Source organism: Bison bison, unplaced genomic scaffold (genome assembly GCF_000754665.1).
Source record: "Bison bison bison isolate TAMUID 2011002044 unplaced genomic scaffold, Bison_UMD1.0 scf7180017864148, whole genome shotgun sequence".
Classification (NCBI taxonomy): Eukaryota; Metazoa; Chordata; class Mammalia; order Artiodactyla; family Bovidae; genus Bison; species Bison bison.
In genome coordinates this window covers 395401-404391 of record NW_011494720.1, presented here as the reverse complement: position 1 = coordinate 404391, position 8991 = coordinate 395401, and positions in this window count along the sequence as shown.

The window sequence follows — 8991 nt, the reverse complement described above, 5'->3', positions numbered from 1 at the left end:
TTATTTAACTTATATGCAGAGTATATCATGAGAAACGCTGGGCTGGAAGAAGCACAAGCTGGAATCAAGATTGCCGGGAGAAATATCAATCACCTCAGATATACAGATGACACCACCCTTATGGCAGAAAGTGAAGAGGAACTAAAAAGCCTCTTGATGAAAGTGAAAGAGGAGCATGAAAAAATTGGCTTAAAGCTTAACATTCGGAAAAGAAGATCATGGCATCTGGTCCCATCACTTCATGGGAAATAGATGGGGAAACAGTGGAAATAGTGTCAGACTTTATTTTTGGGAGCACCAAAATCACTGCAGATGGTGACTACAGCCATGAAATTAAAAGACACATGCTCCTTGGAAGGAAAGTTATGACCAACCTAGATAACATATTCAAAAGCAGAGACATTACTTTGCCAACAAAGGTCCATCTAGTCAAGGCTATAGTTTTTCCAGTAGTCATGTATGGACGTGAGAGTTGGACTGTGAAGAAAGCTCAGTGCCGAAGAATTGATGCTTTTGAACTGTGGTGTTGGAGAAGACTCTTGAGAGTCCCTTGGACTGCAAGGAGATCCAACCAGTCCATTCTAAAGGAGATCAGCCCTGGGTGTTCTTTGGAAGGAATGATGCTAAAGCTGAAACTCCAGTACTTTGGCCACCTCATGCGAAGAGTTGACTCATTGGAAAAGATTCTGATACTGGGAGGGATTGGGGGCAGGAGGAGAAGGGGATGACAGAGGATGAGATGGCTGGATGGCATCACTGACTCGATGGACATGAGTCTGAGTGAACTCCAGGAGTTGGTGATGGACAGGGAGGCCTGGTGTGCTGCAATTCATGGGGTCGAAAGAGTCAGACGCGACTGAGCGACTGAACTGAATTGAACTGACGTAGTTAGACAATTCCTTGATCTAGACTAGTATTAGCTCTTCACAGCCATGTCAGGTGGTATCCTCAGGAAACTTCTCTGAATGTTAGGCACATTTGGCAAAAAAAAAAAAAAAAAAATCCTTTGTCTGTGTTCCCGTGGGACCAGTTCACATTTTTTTCATCTCTTCCCACAGGATTTTCCTAGTGCCCTGCCACTGAGATGCAGCTCCATCCCCAAAGCATTTGACAACGACCTGCTTTTGTGCCTGACTTCCTACTAACAGCTCAGCCCCCCAGGGCAGAGCTGGAGCTTCCCTGCTCCTGGGGCTCCGGGCTGGCCCTGTACTCCCAGCGGTGAGGGCTCAGGCTCTGAGTGGCCCCTGGGTGGAGCTGGGAGTTCTGGGGGTGGTATCCGAGCCATCTCCCCTGGTTTGCCTGGGCCTTGCCGGGAAATGGGCTTCCCAGGTGGTGCTAGTGGGGTAAAGAACTCATCGGCCAATGCAGGAGACCTAAGAGAAGGGTTTGATTCCTGGGTTGGGAAGATACCCTTGAGGAGGGCATGGCAACCCACTCCAGTAACCATGCCTGGAGAATCCCATGGACAGAGGAGCTCAGTGGGCTACAGTCCATGCGGTTGCAAAGAGTTGGACATGACTGAAGTGACTTACGACACACACATGCAGGGAGACACGCCACTGTAAATAAGAAAGCAGTGTATGGACTACACTGTGAACCAGACAGTTACCTGATCTAGAGAGAAGGAAGCAGAGATTACGGGGAAAAAAGAAGCATCATGTACTTGGAACATATGAGAGCTCTAGAAAGGAGAGCGACTCTCAAAACATGGGGCCTGTGAAGGGGAGGGCATTTCCCTGCCACAGAACTCTCTTGAGAGCCAGAGGTGTCCTTCTGCCTCAGAATCACCAGCCTCATCTCAAGCCTACAGCTCAGAATGGCCAGGGGAGCTTGGGGATCTGCATTTTAGTTAGCCATTGGTACAGAACAAATTGCTTCTTAATTTAGTGGTTCAAAATAAAAATAACCATTTATCATTTCACTCCATTGCTATAGATAAGGAATTGGAGAGTGGCTTAACTCATAGCTCAGCTGGTGAAGAATCTGCTTGCAATGCAGGAGACCCCAATTCAATTCCTAGCTTGGGAACACCCACTGGGGATCAGATAGTCTACCCACTCCAGGATTCTTGGGCTTCCCTAGTGGCTCAGCTGGTAAAGAATCCGCCTTCAATGGGGAGACCTGGTTCAATCCCTGGGTTGGGAAGATCTCCTGGAGAAGGGAATGGCAACCCACTCCAGTATTCTGGCCTGGAGAATTCCATGGACAGAGGAACCTGGTAGGCTACAGTCCATGGGGTCACAAAGAGTCAGACACAACTGAGTGACTTTCACTTTCACTTCACTTAGCTGAATGGTCCTGTCTGTGGCTCTCTCAGAAGATGATGGTCAAGAGGTCAACCAAGGCTATGGTCACCTGAAGGCCCAACTGAAGTTGGAGGATTTGATTCAAAATGGCATACCCAGTGGTTCACAAGTTGGTGCCGGGGGTTAACAGCCAGCCTCCTTTCTTCCTCAGGTGGATCTCTCCGTGTGTGTGTGTGTGTGTGTGTGTGTGTGTGTGTGTGTTTTAATGCTTCATTTCACCAGTATTTGTAATATGGCGTGATAGACCTCATTTTGAAGATGTTAGGATTGGTGACCTCTTTTCATGAGCTTCTGAATCCATCATGTTGCTTAGGATCTTTCTTCTTGACAAGGGATTTTTTTCACCCATTCACCACAAGCACTCAGCTCCATGCTTGGTAGCTTCCTCCACCAGGGCTTCCTGGATGTCCTTACAACATGGCAGCTGGATTGCACCAAGAGATAACAAGGTGGAAGCTGCAATGGACCTCAGTGTCACATTCTTTCATTTTCACCACGTCTGTGGTTACCCAAGTCAGCCCCATTCCAGCATGGCAGGAAATGGCACCAGAGTGTAACTATCAGGAGGCAGGAATCACTGGTGCCATCTTGTAGACTGGACATAGTAACAAAGGACTTAGAGCCTGTTTTCTTAAGGGCTAAATTAAAACAACTTAAAAAAAATTATGTATGCTGTTTTATAGAAAAAATTCCTTGATCCAAACTTCCTCAAGATCCCTTAATCTAGACAAACGCTAAAAACAGGAAGCTGTTTTCCAAGGCTAGATTTTGCTTGTGCCTGACTGGGTCTGCTATGAGTGGACTGGGTTTGGGGGAGTGGAACATGACATTTCTCACCCTGAGACAAATAGTTTTAACAATAGTTTTGTATCTTACCAAACTCTCTATTGCTGGTATGTGTGTATAGTAAATGGGCTTCCCTGGTGGCTCACGTGGTAAAGAATCCTCCTGCAATGTGGGAGATTTGAGTTCAATCCTTGGGTTGGGAAGATTCCCTGGATAAGGGAATGGCTACCCACTTCAGTACTCTTGCCTGGATAATCCCCTGGACAGAGGAGCCTGGTGGGCTACAGTCCATGGCGTCGCAAAGAGGTAGACACGACTGAAGCAACTTGGCACACACACATGCTTGTATAATAAACATTGGACTATTTTACATCAATATCCAAGTTCTCTTCTTCCGATTCCTGAAACTAGTTCTTAATGATGGAAGGAAGCGGAACTGGTGTACATTACCTCCAGACCGAGGCAGTTAAATGAAATAGGATTTACCCATCCTCCTCCTCTCCCGGCTGCTGGGCGAATGCAAAGCACTGATAGAGGAAACCAAGGCACCAAAAATGGCAGAGCCACCAACTGGATCCCTGGATCCCTGAATGCCTGAAGCAGGGCTCCCTGCCTTTCTCCGGAGAGACCCATGTTAAGTTGTGAAGAAAGTGAGAAATAAACCTCTGCTTTGTTAAACCACTGAAACTTTCAGGTCTTTGTTCCTGTGGCCAGCACTGCTTGTTATGACTCATGCAAAGTATAAATCTTACGTAAATCTTTGCCGTCCTAGAATTGAATTTAATTTTTCCAAAACTGAATCCCTGCCTACTTTCTTTCATATTTGTGCTTTCTCATAAGATAAGATATTTAATTTTTAAACTAATAACAACAACAAAGCCCCAGACTGTTCTGGATCTTTATAATGGGTTTGTGACAGCTGTTGAAGGCCTTTGGGGGGAAAAGTGTTGCCTTCTGGGTTGTAGCTTATGAGGTACAAATGTATTATATGATGTCACAACATATGACATGACACCTGGATCAAAAAAAAAAAAAAGGAAAGTAGGGATTAAAAATAAAAGTAAATAAGAGTTATTAAAAATGATATCCTGTATACAAATTGATCCAGTATATTCAAAAATTAAAATAACTCTACTTCTTCATGAATGACAGAGGACCACAAGGGTCTTTTTATATCCCAAGGACTGAACCAACTAAAAAAAAAAAAAAACTTTAACCATATACTTCTGGAATTAAAGGTCATCTCTGAAAACTTCAATAACAGACTTATAAACACTAACAGTTCCTACAATGCTGTCTGAATAATCAAGGACTATTTCTCAATCCTGCTCTATAAAAAACTAGATCACACCCTTGTTTTGTGATTAGACTGTGAATTTTTTGTCTTCTCCTGTGGAAACGGAGCACCACAAGGAAACTGAGGAAAGCATGGTCAGTGTGTTCCCTTTATTCCATCCATCTTTCACCTTCTTGGATCTACTGTCCCTTCTCACCAGCCACTCCAGGGGCCACCAATGCCTCAGGGGGCCTCTCCTTCCATTTCTTGGCTCAGCAGCAGGGCCCCAGCCAGGAGGTGGGCCTGCCAGCCCCCAGCCTGCCCTGCTTTCCACACAGGGAGCCTCTTTGTGGCCACGTTTGTGGCTTGGTGATGTCAGACTAGCTAAATCTCATTTCTCTCTTCCAGCCTCTAGGTCTCATAGTTCCCTTTATTGGCTCTGGACTTGCTCCACATGATGTCCTACCAAACTTTTCCTCTGGGGGCCTGTGTCTCGCTCTAGAGGGAGTGCTGGCTGGGGCGGGGGTTAGACTGGAAGATGGCAAATGTCAGGGACCACAGGATAGGCTCGTAACATGGCTGGTCTCGCTGGTTCAGCTTCAGACTGTGAATATTTCCTCTTCCCCCCACTTCCTCTTCTTTCAAAAGGCAAAGACAAATAAAGCTGAATAAAGAGAACAATCATTTGCTTTGTATCTTGGGACATTTCTCTAACATCTTTCCAAAAGCTGAGCCCCTTATATGCAAAATAAAATGAATGGCATCTTGAAGAGGGTTGGAGAATTGATGTATTATACAAGGAAATTTCCAGAACGTTCAAGAGCATATTTTTCCTCTCCATCAGTATGTGTAAGAAAGAAAAGAGACTCAGTCCACTGATGTAAGTGGATGAAAAATAAAGGCATGTGTGGCAAAGGAATAGTCAGAATACTTGAACTGAAAACAAAGGAGAATGATCATTTTTACAGCCTAGCCTTAGACACTGAACAGTTGATTCGGGTGACTAACTCTAGCACATCTGTATTTACATGATCTAGAAACGTAAATTACGAACACACAGGAAAATTCGGGGGTTGCCCGGGGAGAGAGAAAAGATAGTATCTGATTACATTGGTGTCTTTGTCCTTATCTATATGAAGTCCTGATTTAGCATGCGTGCGCCATCTGGTGGAGTCAGAATACCTACCTTCACTTGGAAATGGATTCAGTTTAGCAAGGTGCTTTGAATTTCCCATCAACTGCAATGAAAGGGGATTGAAAAAGTATTTCTGTGGCAATCACATGTAGGGTATTTCCAAATTATGTAAGCCAATGATGAGTGAAAACACGAACTTCACACAAATGTCTGATTTCATCATCTAAAGGCATCCATTCAATGTCAAAGTGTATATTGTATCTGGACACCAAAGACACCCACCAGCTCTGCACATGGCTCCTGCCTTCCAAAGCAGTTACAGACGTCTCCCTTCTGTTTTCAAGGTACTAAGAGGTAGTGATAATACTGCTGCTGCTGCTGCTGTAAGTCGTTTCAGTCGTGTCCGACTCTGTGCGACCCCATAGACGGCAGCCCACCAGGCTCCCCTGTCCCTGGGATTCTCCAGGCAAGAGCACTGTAGTGGGTTGCCATTGCCTTCTCCAATGCATGAAACTGAAAAGTGAAAGTGAAGTCACTGAGTCTTTTCCGACTCTTAGCAACCCCATGGACTGCAGCCCACCAGGCTCCTCCATCTATGGGATTTTCCAGGCAAGAGTGCTGGAGTGGGGTGCCATTGCCTTCTGCAGGCAAGAGTACTTGTGGCAGCTAATAAAGATAGAGAAGAAGAATCCCTAAACTCAGTAGCCATCCTTCAAATAACCAACAGCTGATGTTTGCCATAAAGCAATAACATTGACCTGCCGAATCTCTTGCTCTGAAATTGTGGAGGGCTTTTTTGCAAATATTTGCTCTAAATGTGAAGACTTCCCACACCAACTCTGACTCTGTCTTTCTTTAAACCATTTTTTAAATTAAATTTTTATTGGCATATGGTTGCTTTACAATGCTATGTTACAAAGCTATGTTAGTTTCTACTGTACAGCAAAGTGAATCAGTTTTATGTGTATATATATCTCTTTTCTGGATTGCCTTCCGATTTAGGTCACCACAGAGTACCGGACAGCATTCCCTGTGCTGTACAGTAGGTTCTTACTAGTTATCTATTTTATACTTTTATACATACTAGCATATATATGTCAATCCCAATCTCCCAATTCATCCCACCCCCTACATTCTCCCCTGGTGTCCATTATTTTTTTCCTCTGTGTCCATGTCTCTACCTCTGCTTTGCAGATCGGATTTCTAGATTCTGCTTGTATGTATTAATATACGGTATTTGTTTTTCTCTTTCTGACTTACTTCATTCTGTATCTGATTCGCTATTTACTTGGAGTCTCCCGTTCTCTCTGACTTGTGTTCTGAAGGTCATCAACATCCACCTAAAGCTGTCCCCAGCTCTCAAATTTCCCTACTTTATGCTCAATTCTCCGATCAGCCACTTACACTCTCAACTGTACCACCCACAAGGAAAGAGTCAGAAGGAACTCAGGGAAGAAAGAATAGAAAATACCCAAAGTTTTTTTTTTTTTGCAAGTTGCTTTGAAATGACTGCACATTTTATATGGAATCTACAAAAACATAGAAACGTACAAAATCATAAAATAGCTGACGTGAGAAGGAAGCAAGACCAGGAAAAACATCTCAGCAACTTTTGGAAACATTGGAAAAGTGGAAATGTGCCGAATTTTTAAAACATGGATTTTTAAAACACAAAACTAGAATATTTCAAATAGTTGATGATGTTTGTCGGTTTATTTACTGTTTTGTTGTTGTTGAGACATAATTCACATAACATGGAATTCAAAGTATATAGTTCAAAGTTTTATTTTTCATTCACAAAGTTGTGCAACTGTCACATCAAACCAATCTTAGAACATTTCCATTACTCCCCAGAAAAACCCTATACCCCATACCTCACTCCCTGTTCCCTCTTCCCTAACCAGGCTCCGGCAACCAATAATCTACTTTTTATCTCTACAGATTTGCCTATTCTATATACTCTGTGTAAATGGTAGCACATAGTAAGAGGTCTTTGGTGTTTAGCTTCCTGTGCTTAGCATGTTCAAAGTTCATCCATCTTGTAGCATTATAGTCCATTGTATGAGTATATAGCACATCATTTTTCATACATTCAGTAGTTAATGGACATCTGGATTATTTCTACTGTTGGCTTTATTGTGAATAATGCTGCTATGAACATTCATATACAAGTTTTTATGTAAATATACATTTTCAGTGCCCTTGAGTGTATATTTATATATATGAGTGGGATTGATGGGTCACATGGTAATTGTGTGTTTAACTCTTTGAAGAACTGCCAAGCTACTTTTCACTGTGGCTGTACCATTTTATAGTCCCAACAATGTATGAGTGTTCTAATTTCTCTGTATTCTCACTAAGACTAGTAATTTTCTGTTTAAAAATTACCATTATTATTATTGCCATCCTACTTGGTGTGAAGTGGTTATTGATTTTTAAGAGTGAGTATTTCAGGTGGTGCAATGGTAAGGAATCTGCCTGCCAATGCAGGAGGTGCAGGAGACACAGTTTCAATCCTAACCCTAACCCTAACCCTAACCCTAGAAAAGGAAATATATTCTCCAGTATTCTTGCCTGGAGAACTCCAAGGACAGAGGAGACTGGTAGGCTACAGTCCATGGGGTCGCAAAGAGTCAGGCAATGCTAAGCGACTGAGCACACACTCAACATACATTAATGCAAATACAGACTAGAAAACAAAGGAGATGATCTTGGGCATAGAAAAGAACTTTCCGTTCAGTTCAGTTCAGTTCAGTTCAGTCACTCAGTCGTGTCCGACTCTTTGTGACCCCATGAATCTCCAGGCCTCCCTGTCCATCACCAACTCCTGGAGCTTGCTCAAACTCATGTCCATTGAGTCAGTGACGCCATCCCACCAACTCATCCTCTGTCATACCCTTCTCCTCCCTCCTTCAATCTTGCCCAACATCAGGGTCTTTTCCCATGAGTCAGTTCTTCGCATCAGGTGGCCAAAGTATTGGAGTTTCAGCTTCAGCATCAGTCCTTCCAATGAATATTCAGAACTGATTTCCTTTAGGATGGACTGGTTGGATCTCCCTGCAGTCCAAGGGACTCTCGAGAGTATTCTCCAACACCACAGTTTAAAAGCATCAATTCTTCAGCGCTCCGCTTTCTTTATAGTCCAACTCTCACATCCATACATGACCACTGGAAAAACCATAGCCTTGACTAGATAGACCTTTGTTGGCAAAGTCATGCCTCTGCTTTTTAATGTGCTGTCTAGGTTGATCATAACTTTCCTTCCAAGGAGTAAGCTTCTTTTACTTTCATGGCTGCAATCACTAGCTGCAGTGATTTTGGAGCCCAGAAAAATAAAGTCAGCCACTTTTTCCACTGTTTCCCCATCTATTTGCCATGAAGTAATGGGACTGGATGCCATGATCTTAGTTTTCTGAATGTTGAGCTTTAAGCCAACTTTTTCACTTTCCTCTTTCACTTTCATCAAGAGGCTAATTAGTTCTTCTTCA